Genomic DNA, 19,682 nt, shown 5'->3' with positions numbered 1-19,682 from the left:
TCTAGAGCACGTTGAGTGGCACGGGATGCATGCGGACGTGCATTGTCCTGTTGGAACAGCACGTTCCCTTGCCGGTCTAGGAATGGTAGAACGATGGGTTCGATGACGGTTTGGATGTACCGTGCACTATTCAGTGTCCCCTCGACGATCACCAGTGGTGTACGGCCAGTGTAGGAGATCGCTCCCCACACCATGATGCCGGGTGTTGGCCCTGTGTGCCTCGGTCGTATGCAGTCCTGATTGTGGCGCTCACCTGCACGGCGCCAAGCACGCATACGACCATCATTGGCACCAAGGCAGAAGCGACTCTCATCGCTGAAGACGACACGTCTCCATTCGTCCCTCCATTCACGCCTGTTGCGACACCACTGGAGGCGGGCTGCACGATGTTGGGGCGTGAGCGGAAGACGGCCTAACGGTGTGCGGGACCGTAGCCCAGCTTCATGGAGACGGTTACAAATGGTCCTCGCCGATACCCCAGGAGCAACAGTGTCCCTAATTTGCTGGGAAGTGGCGGTGCGGTCCCCTACGGCACTGCGTAGGATCCTACGGTCTTGGCGTGCATCCGTGCGTCGCTGCGGTCCGGTCCCAGGTCGACGGGCACGTGCACCTTCCGTCGACCACTGGCGACAACATCGATGTACTGTGGAGACCTCACGCCCCACGTGTTGAGCAATTCGGCGGTACGTCCAACCGGCCTCCCGCATACCCACTATACGCCCTCGCTCAAAGTCCGTCAACTGCACATACGGTTCACGTCCACGCTGTCGCGGCATGCTACCAGTGTTAAAGACTGCGATGGAGCTCCGTATGCCACGGCAAACTGGCTGACACTGACGGCGGCGGTGCACAAATGCTGCGCAGCTAGCGCCATTCGACGGCCAACACCGCGGTTCCTGGTGTGTCCGCTGTGCCGTGCGTGTGATCATTGCTTGTACAGCCCTCTCGCAGTGTCCGGAGCAAGTATGGTGGGTCTGACACACCTGTGTCAATGTGTTCTTTTTTCCATTTCCAGGAGTGTATAAACCTTATCACCAATATCATTTCACTTCCATAACAACTCTTTCCTCTAGTCAGTCTCCTCGAACAAGTACAGATAAAATCCTAGTGCAAACTTCAGTTCATCATCCCATACAATCCGAAGACACAGTGTCCACACACAACCTCTGTGTAATCCACCTGAGCCAAATCTTCTACTCATTATGAATTATAAAATACATTTTGGTTACCATGTCAATTATAAAATAAAACAGCCTTCAGTTTGGATAACTTTCAGTAAGCAGGTGCGAGTACACAGTATTAATGATCACACAAGAATTTCAATGAATAAACTATAATATTTCACAGTGTGTACACCACTTCAAGAATCATGGCAAAACAGAAGCAAACACGTGGAGTATTCTTTGTGTCAAGTGTCACTTACTATTTCAATTGCTCACGAAGAATGCAATGCAATAACTGTCAATGGTCTAAAGCTAGTGTTGGTATTTCACGTCGTCAGCTTCCTTTCTATTATATGAATTAATACAGCTTCCATAGAACCTCCAGTTCATGTGACTTCAATGAAGTTTCTTGTACCCATGTAGTTCGTAGAATTATAGGAGTTCATTTTCTTATCTTAAAATGTAAAGCACTGAACGTAAGCAAAACATGCAATAGCGAGTAAATATACCAGTAGAGATCAGAATGTCAGCAAATGGATGCAGCACAATACCTACAACGAGGCTCTGCCAAGCGAATAATCTATAATTAATACCATAGTGTAACCTAAACTCTATGTTCGTACACAGTATATAAGTATTTCTCTATACCAAATTAAAGAGTAGTTCTGGCAACAAAACAGAAATCCATACGCAAAGCGCCCCCAGAGGCTCAGCATTCATTTGCTGGGTACGGGCTTGGCGATGCCGGGGTTCCTGAGCTGGGTAAGCGCTGCCAGTCCCCTGTCACCATAAGCTCTGAGCGTACTTCAGCGACCACCGTGCGGCGCGGCGGTGGAACGTTGTGTGTCTCAGGGAATGGGGATCTTGGCTTGACCGCCTTGATCGCGAGGATGGAATAAACCTCTATAAACAACCCCTCAATCTCAAGGTGTGCTGCGCGCTAATGAGATGCATGGCTGTTGAGGTGGAACAGTCGCTAGCGGCCAACCTCTGGGGAACCTGCCGCACCTCAGTTGTATAAGGCTTACCTAAGCAAGCGGGGCTCTTTCTAGGTGGACTTCTACTTCCCTAGCTGCTCGTGGGACCGAGATGGAAACCTCGAACTTTTATTCTCCTCCTCCCAGTGGAAAGGGTGGGCCGCTGGTAGGTTCTAACACCCAGTCTAACAAGAGGGCCAGTCCTCCTGGTACAGTTAGTTGTAACAGAACGCAGCAGAATATGTTTCTTATAATTAAAAGAAAAGATGGGAGTTTCGAAAAAGTTTCACCATTTTATATACAGAAGGGCTTAGAAGGTATTGCTGGCACATTAAAATCTGTAAAGCGATTGCGAAATGGCACCTTGTTGGTTGAAACATCTAGCTTCCAGCAAGTCCAGAACCTTCAGAAGGCACAATTTCTTGGGGAGTTTGCGATAGAGACTGAATTTCACAACACCTTGAACTACAGCAAGGGTGTTGTGACTTGCAGAGATCTCGTTGACAGTCCCCAGGACGAACTGAGGACTGAATTGTCCTGGGAAGGAATTTCGACGTGCCACACGTTATGAAACAGGTGTATGGTGCTCTCATGAAATCTGACTCATTTATCCTTACGTTTAACAGCACCAAATTGCCAGAGCATGTGAAAGCAGGTTTCCTACGTCTCAATGTACGGCCTCATTACCCTAACCCCACATGGTGTTTTAAATGCCAACACTTTGGACACACTACTCTCGGCTGTAAAGGGGAAGCCACTTGCGGGAAGTGTGGTAAAGTCGCCCATGAGGGAGTTGGTTGCTCCCAAGTGTGTCAACTGCTCTGGGATCACCCTGTGTGGAGTAGGGAATGCAGAGTTTTCCTTGAGGAACGGAAGATCCAGGAACTTAAAACCACCAAACGCATCCCATATGGTGGGGCAAAGAAAATCTACAAGTCCATGCAGCCGCCCCCGCTCGCTGCCTCCTTTTCTTCCGTTCTGAAACAGCCAGTCTTGTAAACCGATGCCACTACACAAACGGAGGTTGCTACTGTCAGCACTACCACCTGCGTTTGTCAATGTACATGTGCTGCTGCTGTTCCTGTGAAGCCTGCTGCTCACCCCCAGCCTTCTGACCAGGCCATGGTAGCTGACATCATGGAACTTCCTGCCTCTTCCTGGGTCCAGTCTTGTCCACTGCCCAGCGCTGCTACACCCCCTACAGCTTCTGAGGTTTTGGCTCCAATGCCACCTCAGGCCAGAAAATCTAAACCAAAGCCAAAGGTAAAGACTCGCCCGCTGAAGGAGACTGAAGTTATACAGTCTGCTGATGTTGATGTCATTCTCTCTGACATCTCTCTCGACTCCTCTTCAGAGGCGATGGAGGTTGATGTCAGACTGGGGCAATCGTCTCGCCCCAAAACTGAGCCTCCACCTGTTGTGGGCTCTCCTCCCTGACAGAAAGTGAGACTGAAGGTACTCCACCCTGATAGATGGCTCCCATTATACAGTGGAACTTGAATGGATTCCGGGCACATGTGGAGGAACTGAACCTCCTAGCACAGCAATGTCCCCTGTGCTTTTGTTTATAGGAAACGCATTTCAAAACCATCTGATCCTCCTGTACTAAGGGGCTATACGTTATATCGCAAAGATGACCTGACTGGAGAAAGGGCCAAAGGCGGAGTCGCCGTGTTTGTCAATAATGACCACCACTCCTCTGCTCTCCCCTGGATACTGATCTGCAAGCAGTTTATTAACCGCCTCTGGATGCAGTAAACTTAGAGGCGCTCACAGATCTTATCGAACAACTCCCATTTCTCCTCCTGGGAGGCTTCAATGCCCATCATGTCCTGTGGGGCTCCACTTCTCTTTGCGCTCGAGGTCGAATTTTGGAGAGCCTCCTAACATCTCAAGTGTTGTGCATCCTAAACACAGGTACTTTGACTCTTTTCTCTACTGCTACTGGGTCATTCTCAGCCATTGACCTATCTTTCTGCTCTCCAACCCTCACCGACTTTGTTCACTGGGAGGTCATTGACGACCTTCATTCCAGCGATCACTTCCCCATCCGCATTCATCTCCCGGATGGTGAATTGCTGGAGCAGAGGCCGCCATCGTGGATGACTGGCTGGGCTAACTGGCCACTGTTCAGTCGGTTGGCTGTGTTTGAACGCCACAACAGCGTACAGGAATGGGTGGATCACATCACAATTGTGATCCATCATGCTACTGAAATGTCCATACCACCGTCTTCTGGCCCTCTTAAGCGGTGCCTTGTGCCTTGGTGGACAGAAGAGTGCCATTCAGCCATCCGGGACAGGCGTGCGGCTCTTCGACGATTTAAATGCCGCCCAACAGCGGTCAATCTTACCGCCTTTCGAATCGCGAGAGCCTGTGCACGCCGTGTCATTAAGGAGAGCAAGAAAATGTCATGGCAGGAGTTCCTGGACTCCATCAACTGTTCCACTTGTTCCACAAAAGTATGGGAAGCCATCCGGAGGATTTCCAGTCAACGCAGTCGTTTACCAATAGCTGCAGTCCTGAATCAGGGATGCCTCCAAATGACACCCAGAGCCATTGCTCAGAAGCTGGCGGAGCATTTTGCACAAAGTACTGCACTGAAAATCAGGATCCAGCGTTTCGTCGTTACCGCGCGACTGTCGAGAGAGCAAACTTGGACTTTCGGTCGAACAGTTCTGAGGCCTACAACTCCCCTTTCTCCCTGTGGAAACTTGAATCGGCACTTACTGAGACTTCTGATACTGCACCAGGCCACGACCGCATCTGGTACTCCATGCTTCGTCATCTGCCAGCGGCGTCAAAGGAAATCCTCCTCGAATGTTTTAATCTCATATGGCAGACAGGAGTGTTCCCCACTTCGTGGAGGGAGGCAATCCTCATCCCTCTGCTCAAAACCAGGAAAGGACCGCACATGTCCCAGTAGTTATCGTAGTATCACCTTGACGAGCTGTGTCGGAAAGACCCTGGAACGGATGGTTAACCGTCGTCTGGTCTGGCTGTTAGAAACCAGATTCCGAAAATTTCGGTCCACGGTCGACAACCTGACCCTCCTAGAGGCGGCTATTCAGCAGGTTTTCCTCCGTCAGCATCACTGTATCGGAATCTTCTTTGATATCAGTAAGGCATATGATAGGAGACACTGTATTCTTGGACAACTGCATCAACGGGAATTCGTGGCCGCCTCCCCATTTTCATTCGGTCTTTCCTGTCTCAGCGTTTTTTTCGGACCTGGGTTGGTAACGCAATGTCTGATCGCTTTGAGCAAGAGAACGGTGTCCACAAGGGCAATGTTTTTAGCGTTACCATCTTTGCCATAGCCATCAACACTATAACGTCTACAGTGAGGAGTCCAGTACAGTGCTTCTTATTTGTGGACGACTTTACTGTTTTCTGTTCCTCCTCCAGTGTTGCAACCGTGAGCCTTCAGTTGCAGCTAACGGTGCGACGGTTAGACGAGTGAGCTGCAAAGAGTGGTTTTCGGTTTTCTGCCGATGAGCGTGTTTGTGTTCATTTTAATCGTTCTCGCCGTCTTTTTACTTTGCCTGCCTTGCATATGGGGGAAACTGTACTACATTTTAGAGACACAGTGCGGTTTCTGGGCCTCATTTTTGACTCCAGGTTGTCATGGCTGCCACACCTACGAGACTTCAAAGCCAGAACCCTGAAGGCACAGAACATCCTCAAGTGCCTCAGCCACAGGTCTTGGGGAGCGGACAGGGCGCGTCTCCTTCAGTTTTATCTAGCTTTTGTGCGTTCCCGGCTGGACTATGGGTGCACAGTGTATGGGTCAGCGAGGCCATCTTATCTGCATATTCTTGACGCTGTCGACCATGTTGGGATTCGACTGGCCACGGGTGCTTATCGGACCAGTCCCATACCCAGCCTCTGTGCTGAGGCTGGTCAACCGCCACTTACCATCCGGCGGCAGCTCCTGCTGGTGAGCCAGGCTTGTAAGTTTCTTGCAGCTCCCGCCTCGCCTGCTCACCATCTTGTTGCTCATCGACCTCTGGACCGCCTTCTTTCCCACCGTCCCCGGGCTACGTTGCCGTTTGGGATCCGTATGCAACGTGTGCTAGAGTCACTCGGTGTGGAGTCTGTGCAACCCCTAATCTTGGGTGTTAACCGCTTGCCACCCTGGTTACTGAAGCGGCCTGGAGTTATTTTAGATTTATTGCACTACAAGAAAGATTGCACTCCTGCCACCGTTTTTAATGCAGCATTTTCTACCATTTTATCTGAGCACCACGACTATGTAGCCGTTTTTACGGATGGGTCGGAACAAGGGGAATCTGTTGGTTGCTCTGTTGTTTTTCCGGACCGTGTCCTCAAGGTCCGACTGCCTCAGACTTTTACTGTCTTTGATGCAGAATTGTCTGCGATCTTGCAGGCACTGGAGCAGACGAGACATTCTTCCTGTCCCAAATTTCTTGTCTGTTCCGATTCACTAAGTGCCCTTCACTCATTGCAACGTTTTTATCCAGCAGATAAAATAGTCCAGACCATCCAGGATGCCTTCCTCCAACTACAGAGATTGGGGAAGGTGGTGGCTTTCTGTTGGGTTCCAGAGCATGTCGGCATTGCTGGGAATGAAAGGGCAGATCTCGCAGCCAAGGAGGCGTGTCTCGATCCACAAGTATCTCAGTCTGCTATACCCCTGCACGCACTTACCTCGCTGTTGAGCTCACGAGTCATGCGTCGGTGGTAGGATGAGTGGCTGGAAGTGACTGACAATAAGCTCCGTTTGGTCAAGCCTACAACGCGTGTCCCGTCGACAGGACGAAGTTCTCCTCACTCGGCTTCGGATAGGCCACAGCCCTATGACGAATGACTTCCTGCTCCGGCGGGAGGACCCTCCAGTGTGTGATGCTTGTGGCCTCCAGGTTACTGTGCGCCACGTTCTATTGGATTGCGTTTTACTTTCTGACCAGCGGGCCGCGGCTGACTTGCCAGCGGACCTGCCATCTCTTTTAGGCAACTCTCGGACGAATGTGGTTAAAGTTTTAAAGTTCTGTACCATGTCAAATGTTTTTACAAAGATTTTAGGGAGAGGATCTTAATTTGCTCACTTTGTGACACGCTCGCCCGTATTTTATGTAAGTAACCAGCCAATGAAAATTTCCTGTGGCATTCGTGTTGCGATGTTTTCCCTTTCCTTGCGTTTTACTTTCTCATGTAGCATTTTCCTTCTTTTCATGCTTTCTTTGCGTGTATGCTTTAGTTTTATTAGGTCTGTTCCCATTCGTTCCTTCTAATGTATGTCATGGCGCTGATGACCTCGACGTTGAGCGCCCATAAGCCCCAACACACACACACACACACACACACACACACATACGCAAAGCAGCAAGTATATATCTCACATAATGAATAGGTCATTAGCATCGTATCAGCATAAGCAAATAAATGTTCATATGTAATCTCAATAAGTAAACATGAAGGCGCAAGCAGAGAAATCACAAAGTATAACTTACATTCATAACCATTTCAGCACAACTAATCAGGTGATAATTATAATTTAAATAAATAGGTACAGCAGGCGCATAATAAAAAATATGAAATCAGTGAAAAAGCAGAGCAGCCAAGTGATGCATAATATATACAAGTAACAACCCTGTTCATTAATAAAACATTGTCAAAATCAGAAAATGTACGCAAGCATGTCGCTTCACAAGTAAATTCATAGAGCATAAAATTTAACACAAAGTATAAATCACGTAATCGCGAGCAGCAAATTACGTATAAATTACATAGCTAAGTAGAAATATGTTACCTGAAAAATAAACTCAATTAATAGTTACCTTTTTAGTTTATTACTTTCTTCTTCGAAATTACATTCTTCCTTAAATTTTCTCGATAGCAAGTCCTCTTAACGTCGGACACGTACAGAATTTACCTGAAGTACTTAAATATTTTATACAACTGTATCCTGGAAAAACTGAACGTTAATAACGTAAGTTATCAAGTCACTATAGCTTTATACTGAATTTAACCGGAGAAATTAGACTGTGTATTTGTCTACGGCTGTCAGTGCATTTGCACTGAGCGTTCGATCAGCTGTAGGTATGCGTGACGTAGGAAGTAATTGTTTGCGGTCAACGGCTACCTCGTGCGGCGCGCAGACTGACTGTCGCTTTATGTATGTGCTGCCGCTAGAACGCTGCGCAGTATCCTTCTATTTTCTGTGTGTTTACGTGTAACTGTTAATTTCTCAAAAGTATGTCGTTCCACAAAAATTTTAACCTTCGATATATGATGTATTCCCTTAGAGAGCCGTGATTTAAGAGTTTCTACTTCAACAGTGTTATCATGAATAATTTTGCGAACTCTATATGGACCGTTATGAAGCAGAAAAAATTTGCGACACAAGCCTTTTCCTTTGTGAGACAAACGATGAGACTTAATCACCACCTTTTGATCAACTGACAAAGTTTTTCAATTACCAGGATGATTAGCTCATTTCTCCCTTCTAGCAGCCGCAGATGCAATATTTTGTAGAGCCAGGTTGACAACTTCACAATGCTGCAGTTTCCATGTAGGCGGAAAAGGAACGATTTCAGAAATGCGATTTGTCGGTGCTTAATTTTTTAATATCAATTAAGGCGGTAAAGAAGTTGAATCATAAGGGAGTTCATTCAGAATCTTTTGAAAAATATGAAGATACTGATCCCACGTTCTGTGATTATGATGACAATAAAGACGACACAATTTATTGATTTCCTTCATCCATCTCTCTGAACCGTGAAACATGTATGTAACGCAGCAGCGATGGCGAGGCATTGCAGCATCTCTGACCAGAGGGTCTGCGCTTGACCGCGCGAGTGTTGCGAGCAGTTCGCTAGTTGTCGCTATGCAGAGTAGTACTCTGTCTGTAGTCGTGGGAGTCTGTAGCTCCATTTAGTTACGAGCAGTCGGTCAGTAGTAGTCGTGCAGTGCAGTTCGCTACTAGTCGTCATGTAGTGCAGTACGCTAATAGTCGTCATGCAGAGCGGTCGGTCAGTAGTAGCAGCCCAGTGCGGTTGTGTGATGTAGGCGGTCGGCAACACTGGTCAAGATGCTGAATGAGGTATACTGTTAATTAATATAATCATTAGATAATGTAAAAATTTATTTATTGTAATTAATTTCCAACAAATGCCCCAATAATAATTTTTATTTCAAAAGCATTTTTTCAAAAATTTTATTTTTTATTGAACTAAAGATTTCGTTGCACTTCCCATTTCACTCCACTTTTTTAAAGAAAAATTTCAGTAAAATCACAAAAAAAAAGGAATATTATTATTTGCAATGAAGTTCCTCCAAGCCGTGCGCACGAAAAAGAGCAGAAATTTGACATCCAGTTATTCTGAGGTAAGACTTTAATTCTGATTGTTTTACACAGGGCCAAAGACCGATATTTCGGTTTAATTGAATTTTCTTATCACTGAATGGACTTTAATTTTTGTGAAGAATTTACAATTGAGTCAGATTGCTAATTTTGTTTAATTGTCATTGTCAGTACATTTCATTGTGGGCAGGTTATGCTTAGTGCAATGTCCATTAGCATTCTTAAATAATATTGACACTCTTATAAAATTTTTGTGGGGAGGTTACACTCGGCTCCCATTTGTATTAAGTATTGTCTTTTTTCTTTTAAATTACGGTGGGGAGGTTACAACCGTTAGATTGAGGGTGAAAAACTGAAATGAAAATTGGTTTAATCTTACGACGCCGTAGAGTACGAAGCCAAATTTTAGAGCGAAACTGTGATCCATTATCCGATATAACTTTATCAACATGACCCACTTCTTTAAGAAAATGTTTGATGAAAGCATTAGATACTGAACGAGCTGTTTCTTTGTGTAAAGGTGTAAAACACACATATTTTGATGTCAGTTCCACTGCTACCAAAATGTACGCAAAACCATTAGTAGAACGAACCACTGGACCGAACAAATCGACCGCAGCCATCTCCTATAATTTCGCTCGAATGGTACGAAACAACGGTGCTCTGTGAGAAATAGATGGCGGCTTAGCCTTTTGACATAATTTGCATTTGGCAAGAACATATCGAATACGTTTTCCATATTACTGAAGTAGCAATTTTCTCGTAATTTATGAAAGCATTTCCTGGGACCAAAGTGTGCAGAACTTAAATGTGTATACCAAAACAATTTATTAACCCACTCATCAGGAAAGCAAACTAACCAAACAGAGTTGTCAACCGATTTTCGTTTAAAAAGAATATCATTGCGAACTAAATAATACTGTCTAATCGCTACGCTTTCCTTTGACCTAAGTCTGGTATCTATTGTCCTGTCTGTTTCGCCTGTCATTTCCAAAATTACCGTTATAACGCCAGTTCCGATCAATATCCCTTATCTCTGAAAATATATTGAGATTACCGTTACTGAAAAAATTACATGAAGTGCCGTCGTCGTTGTCATACTCAAGTTCTTGTAGCAAAGTCTTAAAAGTTTCAATGTCGTCATTACATCTTCCGGCTAAAGCAATGTGACTTATCGATTGTGGCAGCTTAGTTAAAAAAATGCGAGTTAATTCAGTCGGGCTATAAGGGTTGGAAAGGAATTTATTCTTTCGAATCATATCTTCAAAGTATTCTGCCGGCGTGCGGAACTCAGACTGTTTAAAATTACGCTGCATAATAAGACTATGTTTGACTCTGTCTTGCGTGTTTTCGGACCAATATGCTGATAAAAATGCATGATAAAAATCATTTTAATTATTACAATCTCTAATAAGTGCACGCATGCGCGTCGCCGGTTCGTTTTTCAACAATATCCTGAAAACTGTCAGCTTTGGGTAAAATAGTCGTATCCGGTTATTCTTTACTGACTCCTTTTCTAGACAGATTGATAGTTGAAGAGTTGTTTTGATAGATACAAAGAATAGTAAAAGAGTAGGCAGCAGTGCAGAAAACTAAAAGGGAAATAGCACCACTACAGCTAGGGGCCCTGTGCACGCTACGGCATATATTCACTTAGTGTAGTGAATCCCCTGAGGACTTAAACAGCCACACATAAATTGCAGTTTGTGACTTAGTGGCCAATTTGGTGGAAGTGCGTACATAAATTGTTCTAACCATGAACGTGGATGTATGTCATTATTAGAATTGCGAAAGATCTTAAATTTCCGAACAGTTAAAAAGTGTTTATAGTCAAAGTTTTCGCCTCGTAGCGACAAAGACCTACCGCGACTGTCCCAGTCCGAATGTCGACTATTGTCAAGTTCGCGCGCCTGGCGCTCTCTTGTTGCATCTTGTAAAGGAAATAAATTATTTTCTTCAAAACCCGCTGCTATCGGTGATTCTAAGTTTCTTCTAATGTCCTATCCCACGATTTGGTTTTCAATTTGTATAACTTGCTTCAGTAACGCCTCAAATTCCCTTTTAACGCGTTCATTAAATTTTCCCTTATTTTGAACATGTTGATTTATATTCTGGTACTCTTCTGTTTCTGCAAATGGCAATGGAGCTGTATCATCTGAATCTCTGTCCCCATTTAAACTAAGACTTGTCAATTTATCTGAAATCTCCTCAACTCTTTCCGATAAGTCACCTATTTGTTCTTTCTGTTTATTTACATCTTCCGTAAGTGTCGCGACTCGGGTTTCAGTGTTGACACATTTAGTAGTTAACTGTACATATAGTTGTGTTAGGTTATTTATTCTGTCGTTTGGTACGGATTCCTCGATTCTTTCACATTTTTCTTCCTTATCGTGTGCATGTTGAAAATTTAACTTTGAAAATATTTGTACTATCACGCGATCTCTTTCTTCCTGTTCTCTATCCTGTTCCTTTTGTCTAATTTGTATTGAAATTAATCTATTATTGTGAGCATGCAAAATCGGTTGTACATGTTCTCTAATCTCTTTCTTTAATTCATCTTATATATTTTTAAAACATGTCCCTATTCGTGATTCTAGCCGTGTTTCCGTTGTTCCCATATCAGTTTTAATTGTTTCTATTTGTGAGTCTAACCGTGTTGCCAATGTTCCCATCTCTGTTTTTAATTCAAATCCTAACTGCGATCGCAAATTTAATATTACACTCATCAACTGCTGCATTTTACCTGGTTCGAAATTCTTTTAGCCCCTAACATTTCCCGTAAAACTGACTTCCTTCATCATAGCTGTAAAGCTATCTGTGTTCGATACTATTCCGGAATCTTCTGTCCTTAATCTCGTATTCTGAAAATTTTTTGATTGTTTTTGATTGGTTCCGGACTATTTTCCCGACTTATTAAATCGTTTTCTACTTCATTATTCGTCATACTGTTCTCCTTTGTTGGCGAGTTCGCCATGTTAACAATTTCGTGATTCTGACTATCCACACAATACAACACTTTGTCACCAACAATGCCATCCACACGAAATGCTTCCCGACAAACACGTTTAACGAACAATTAAAACCTTCACAATTGCACAAAATTATCAAACCCGTATACGACTCATCAAAAATTAAATTCTACAAAAATACAATCAGAAGAATGACAAGACAACTAGAAATGTTCAATTACAAATTCTATAGGTGCAATATAGACTACAGTTACTAAACTACAAATTAATACAACAATATTACTGTCTGCTATTTTTACTATCAAAAGAATTCCAAGGGGCGACCCGAAGCAGCGGTCGCCACATGCATGGGGGCTTAATTAAAATGCAGGATAAATGCAACAATTTTAGTAGCTGCGTGTCCGGTTACGAAGTCTCGTAACCGGTTGGCCCTGACTAGTATTATCACGCAATCTGACTGCATAAAACAAAAATAAAGAATGACAAGAAATTTCCATTAACACAATTGATTAATTAAGTCCCTTGCAACTATAAAAGCTACGAAACAACAAAGCACAAGGGTAACTGTTCTGTGTGTGGTAGTGTCACTCAACGTACATGTATCTGGCTCGGTTCTTCCTCAATCGGACAAGATATTTTAAACACCATTTACAATGAACTAATTGAAAACCAGAAATACTATAATTGCACAAAGAAATCAGAATTACAAGTCTAATACATGAACACGAGCCAGATGCTTTGTTGACTCAACCTGTGACCAAGAGGCATTGTCATTAAAGAAATCTGTAATTTTTTTTATCTCAATACATATTGACGAAAAATACACTATTATAATTTCAACATGTTCCATCTATACATTACACCAACCGAACAGCGTCTACTCTCTCCCCCAACAGAACAACAACTGCACTCGACATCCTCTGAACTACTACTGCCCTCGACATCCTCTAAACTACTACTGCCCCAGTCGAGGCGGGGGAATAATAATCTTTGGCGGAATCTCTAGCGTTGTGACTCAGTGTAGCCACCTTTCACAGTTCACATTGGTGTAAAAAATGTGAGTCTGGCGATATATCACCTGACTTTCAGGAATACATGACGCACACAATCCCGAAAACTAAAAGAGCTGACAAGTGTTAGAGTTATCGTATTATCAGCTTTACAGCTCATGCATCCAAGATGCGGACCACATTAACATACAGAAGAATGGTAAAGAAATCTGAGGATGTGTTAAATGCCAATCAGTGTGACTCTAGGAAATGAAAAGGCACCAGAGAGGCAATCCTGATGTGGTTTATAATGGAAGCAGGACTTAAGAGCAATGAAGACACGTTCATAGGATTTGTCGACTAGAAAAAGGTGCAAAAATTCCGAGTATAACAGAAGTAAGCTACAGGAAAAACGTGTAATACACAAAACGTACGAGATTAAGAGGGAACGATAAGAATGGAAGACCAATGGCGAACTACTCGCATTAAAAGTATTGTAATTTTTCGCCCTACTGTTCAATCTGTGCATCGGAAATGCAATGACGGAAATAAAGGGAAGCTTCAAGAGTGGAATTACAACTGAAGGTGAAAGGATATCTTTGGCAGGATTCGATAATGTCTTTGCTATCCTCAATGAAAGTGAAGAAGAATTACAGGATTTCTTGAATGCCCAGTGTAATGAGTGCAGAATGTGGATTGAGAGGAAACGGATGAAAGACGAAAGTAATAGGAAATGGGAGATATGAGAACAGCTAGAAACGCTTCAGGACTGGTGTTCACCAAGCAGATGAAATTAAGGAATATTGCTACCTAATCGGAAAAAATGTATGACGTACGGAGCATGGAGGATATAAAAAGCAGAATACAGTGGCGAAAAGGGCATTCCAGCCAAGGGAAGTCTGCTGGTACCAAAAATAGGTTCTAGTTTGAGGAAGAAATTCCTGAAAGTGTACATTTAGAGCACATCATTTTATACAGCGAATCATGGACTGTGCAAAGGAAATTCAGATGTGGTGCTACAGAAGAATATTGAAAATTAGGTGGACTGATAAGGATTCAAGAATAACTTCCATGGTACTAGAGCGAGCTGTAGAGTGTAAAAACCGTAGAGGAAATCTGTAATACATCCAGCAAATAATTAAGGAAGTAGGTCGCAAGTGCTACGCTGAGGTGAGAGTTTGGCGTAGGACAGGAATTCGTGACAGGCCGCATCAAACCAGCCAGATGACTGAGGAAAAAGAATGTCCAGTGCGTCTAGCTTGAACTAGCATTCCGTGTTCAAAGACTGTTAATTCCGTCGTGCGACAATAATCTCGTTGGAATCCTTTTCACACGAATCAAGGGAATACAAATGAGAGATCTGCCAATGCACTGCCGTTTCACACGTTGTGCACGCGATACTACTGCCATCGGTATATCTGCATATCGCTATCTCACAACTTTCAGCACCTCGGTGTATGCACTGGCGCAGCAGTCTTCCGCCGTACTAATCTCCATTACCTGCGCGCGTGCCGAGTTCAGACGTGCTCGTAAGTTTATCGCTTCGCAGAAACATCGTATCGACAGATGCCGGAGTAGTGGCCAGCACGATCCAAGTCGAAACTATAATATACTACCCACGGTGTGTTCATGCCTTCCAGACGCTCGTTCCGAATGTCAACTTCGTACAGCCACGTCATTTTACAGAGAACCATTAGTGACGTTGTATTTTTGATGTGTTTAGTATTTTATCCACCTCGAAGTGCAGTGTTATATATATCGAAATAAACATCAACCAGGGGCACAAAATAAATTTAATTTCTTACCCGGTTTCGTGCACTTAGAAGGAGGTTATAACTATCGCAATGTTTACTTGTGTCAACAATAGGATGATGCAGGATATTGCTGTGGTCAAATAGTTTATAGTGCCTGTACGACAATGATATTTAACAGCGGAATTTAGAGCAACGTTATGCAATCAAGCTTTGTGTTAAACGTGGAGAATCCCACTTTGAAAAGTTGAAACAGGTGTATGGAGAACATTGTTTATCAAGAGCACAAGGATTTCGCTGGCACTAATCATTTTTGGAGGGCGTAAACACGTTGAAGATGAACTTCGCTCAGGCAGACCTTCAAGTTCAAAAACCAAGGAAAACGTCCACCGTGCTCGTGCTCCTGTGAGAGCAGATCGGCGTTTAACACTAAGGATGATGGGTCATTTGTTAAGCTTACTTTCGCCGTATTTTGAGCGAATATTAGCAGGTTGTAGAAAAGTGCGTGCTGCATCATAATGCTCCATGTCACACAACAACTTCCATCAGGGAATTTTCTACCTCAGTAGACTTTCGTGTAGCTGCACAGCCCACCTATTCTTCCAATCTGAGTCGTTGTGACTGTTTCTTTCCCGAAAGTAAAACATGTCTTAAGCTAACGTCGTTTTAAGACTGTGACCAACAATCACAAGAATGTGACTGTCACGTTCAATCGCCCTACCAGCTGAAGCCTCTCAGCGCTGCTACCAGTACTGGAGTCGCCGACTCCGCATCTGTTGCATGTCACAGTTTTCGCTGTCTTTACACAATTTCTCTTTCTTGTGAATTTATACTGCTTTTAAACACAAATACTTTCATTTAATTGTAATACATACATTTACTTTCACGTTCGGTAACTTCAAGATTGTAGTGATAGAAATTAATTGCTTTATACTGGTAGGGTTAAGAGATAGGAAGCTGATATTTCTGTTACGTTTTAATAGAGAAAGTAGATTATTTGTGATCAGTTACTGACTTAGCGTGATATGTACAGTGATAGTGCGGAAGACTGTTGGAATGTAGTGACAGTGGGGTGTGACTGAATAATGTTTGTTCTGATTAAAGTTTACAGGGGAAAATTTTCGTAAATTTTAGTCCTAGAAATACTGGGGCATGCTTCCCTAATGAACAATAGATTATTATTTGTGTGTAGTGGAGTGAACTTCGAATTATTTTAGCTTTACTTTGTGGCACTGATGTTACATTGTATTGTGATCTGGAGAAAGTTTAATGTTGTGCTGCACAGTTAAGATTTGTTTCCTAAGTGTTGGTGTTATTTCTTCTGTACTTCGAGATACTGATACTAATGAAGGTAAATATGCTTGGCGTTCGATGATTAAAGCATCCTAAACACAACTGTGGCGCTATAATTGGTCAGCTTCAGTTATTTGTCTGCTATTACTGGAAAAAGGTCTCAGATTAAGGAACATTTCATGTCAGTCTGGGTCTATACTGAGAAATTGTTGAGAGGCTTTAGGCTATTGTGGGCAGTCAGGCATTGCATGTTGTTGTTGTTGTTGCTGTGGTCTTCAGTCCTAAGGCTGGTATGATGCAGCTGTCCATGATACTCGGTCCTGTGCAAGCTTCTACAGCTCCCAGTATTTACTGCAACCTATATCCTTCTGAATCTGCTTAGTGTATTCATCTCTTGGTCGCCGTCTAAGATTTTTACCCTCCACACCGCCCTCCAATAATAAATTTGTGATCCCTTGATGCCTCAGAACATGTCCTACTAACCGGTCCCTTCTTATTGTCAAGTTGTGCCACAAACACCAATTCTCCCCAATTCTATTCAATACCTCCTCATTAGTTATGTGATCTACCCATCTTATCTTCAGCATTCTTCTGTAGCACCACATTTCGAAAGCTTCTATTCTTTTCTTGTCCAAACTATTTATCGTCCACGTTTCACTTCCATACAATCCTACACTCCATACAAATACTTTCAGAAACGGCTTCCTGACACTTAAATCTATACTCGATGTTATCAAATTTCTCTTCTTCAGAAACGCTTTCCTTGCCATTGCCAGTCTACATTTTATATCCTCTCTACTTCGACCATCATCAGTTATTTCGCTCCCCAAATAGCAAAACTCCTTTACTACTTTAAGTGTCTCATTTCCTAATCTAATTCCGTCAGGATCACCCGACTTAATTCGACTACATTCCATTGTCCTCGTTTTGCTTTTGTTGATGTTCATCTTATATCCGCCTTTCAAGACATTGTACATTCCGTTCAAATGTTCTTCCAAGTCCTTTCCTGTCTCTGACAGAATTACAATGTCATCGGCGAACCTCAAAGTTTTTATTTATTCTCCATGGATTTCAATACCTACTCCGAATTTTTATTTTGTTTCCTTTACTGCTTGCTCAATATACACATTGAATAACATCGGTGGGAGGCTACAACCCTGTCTCACTCCCTTCCCAACCACTGCTTCTCTTTCATGCCCTTCTACTCTTATAACTGCCGCCTGGTTACTGTTCAAATTATAAATAGCCTTTCGCTCCCTGCATTTTACCCCTACCACCTTCAGAATTTGAAAGAGAGTATTCCAGTCAACATTGTCAAAAGCTGTCTCTAAGTCTACAAATGCTAGAAACGTAGGTTTGCCTTTCCTTAATATATTTTCTAAGATTAGTCGTAAGGTCAGTTTGCCCCACGTGTTCCAACATTTCTACGGAATCCAAACTGATCTTCCCCGAAGTCGGCTTGTACCAGTTTTTCCATTCGTCTGTAAAGAATTCGTGTTAGTATTTTGCAGCCGTGGCTTGTTAAACTGATAGTTCGATAATTTTTACATCTGTCAATACCTGCTTTCTTTGGGATTGGAATTATTACATTCTTCTTGAAGTCTGAGGGTATTTCGCCTGTCTCATACATCTAGCTCACCAGATGGTAGAGTTTTGTCAGGACTGGCCCTCCCAAGGCCGCCAGTAGTTGTAATGGAATGTTGTCTACTCCCGGGGCCTTGTCTTGACTCTGTAAAACTCTTCACGCAGTATCGTATCTCCTATGTCATCTTCATCTACATCCTCTTCCATTTCTATAATATTGTCCTCAAGTACATCGCCCTTGTATAGACCCTCTATATACTCCTTCCACCTTACTGCTTTCCCTTCTTTGCTTAGAACTGGGTTTCCATCTGAGCTCTTGATATTCATACAAGTGGTCCTCTTCTCTCCAAAGGTCTGTTTCATTTTCCTGTAGGCAGTATCTAGTGAAATAAGGCTCTACATCGTTACATTTCTCCTCTAGCCATCCCTGCTTAGCCATTTTGCACTTCCTTTTTGCCTGATTCATTTACTGCATTTTTTATATTTTCTGCTTTCATCAGTTAAATTCAATATTTCTTCTGTTACTTAAGGATTTCTGCTAGCCCTCGTCTTTTTATCTACTTGATCCTCTGTTGCCTTCACTACTTCATCCCTCAAAGCTACCCATTCTTCTTCTACTATTTCAATTCTGTACTAATGTTTTTAGCAATTTCCAAGATTACTTATTATATCTATTTTTTCTGTTGCATTTCTGGTTTTAGTTCTCATTTATATCTTCTTTGATTTGATAATTGGGTGTTTAGTTCTAAACTGTTGCAGAATTTTGAGGATCAGTTTTTATTTATTAAGAGAATCTGACCTGTAAATCTCCAGGTGTTGGTATGGATATTTTGTGTATTCTAATTAAGTGATTACAAGTGGTGTTTGATTTACAGTCATTAATAGTTGGAGACTGTTCAGGTACCTACAAATGGGGTATTTTAAACTGGCATGATTTTTTACCAATATGGATTTGGTCCGTTACTGAAGGTTGTAAATGAAGTGGTTCAGGATACGAACAGAATGTGTGAGAGTAATAACGCGATTTGTAGTGAGATAAATAAAACGAAATGAAATGTGGTAAGGAAGTGTGCTCTTGATAGGATAGAAGATATGTTTGAGGGCTCATAAGAATGTAGTTGAAAGAAAGAACGCTGTAGGTAAAAGAAAGAACATTGAATATAAAGGCTCAGGAGCCACATGTGAACGGTGAATGGCACAGTACTAACTGGTGTTAGTTGTTAATCGGAGATCACAATATCAACAACGAGAATTTTGTTGGATCTCCTGACTAGATTTAAGAACTGATTCTGAGATGGGATTGTTTACACCCTTAAAGATATTGCTCACAGTAATTTTCTTAGGCATGTGTTTACCATATGACGTATATTTTCGATACATTAGTTTTTGTTCTCTAATGAAGCGATTTTCTACACGTTTTATGCAGTTGTTTTCGTGCGTCAGGCTTGGGATGGTATAAATGTAGTACTGAGTTAGCAGAAGTGCCTCCTCATGTGTTTTTGACATATATTATGATGTAGTGGGGTTGGTTGGATTGTTTGGGGGAACAGACCATACAGCGAGGTCATCGGTCTCATCGGATTAGGGAAGGACGGGGAAGGAAGTCGGCCGTGCCCTTTCGAAGGAACC

The sequence above is a fragment of the Schistocerca piceifrons genome, chromosome 3 (assembly GCF_021461385.2).
Source record: "Schistocerca piceifrons isolate TAMUIC-IGC-003096 chromosome 3, iqSchPice1.1, whole genome shotgun sequence".
Taxonomy (NCBI): Eukaryota; Metazoa; Arthropoda; class Insecta; order Orthoptera; family Acrididae; genus Schistocerca; species Schistocerca piceifrons.
The sequence above is the reverse complement of the archived record's forward strand: the minus strand, read 5'-3'. Positions refer to the sequence as shown.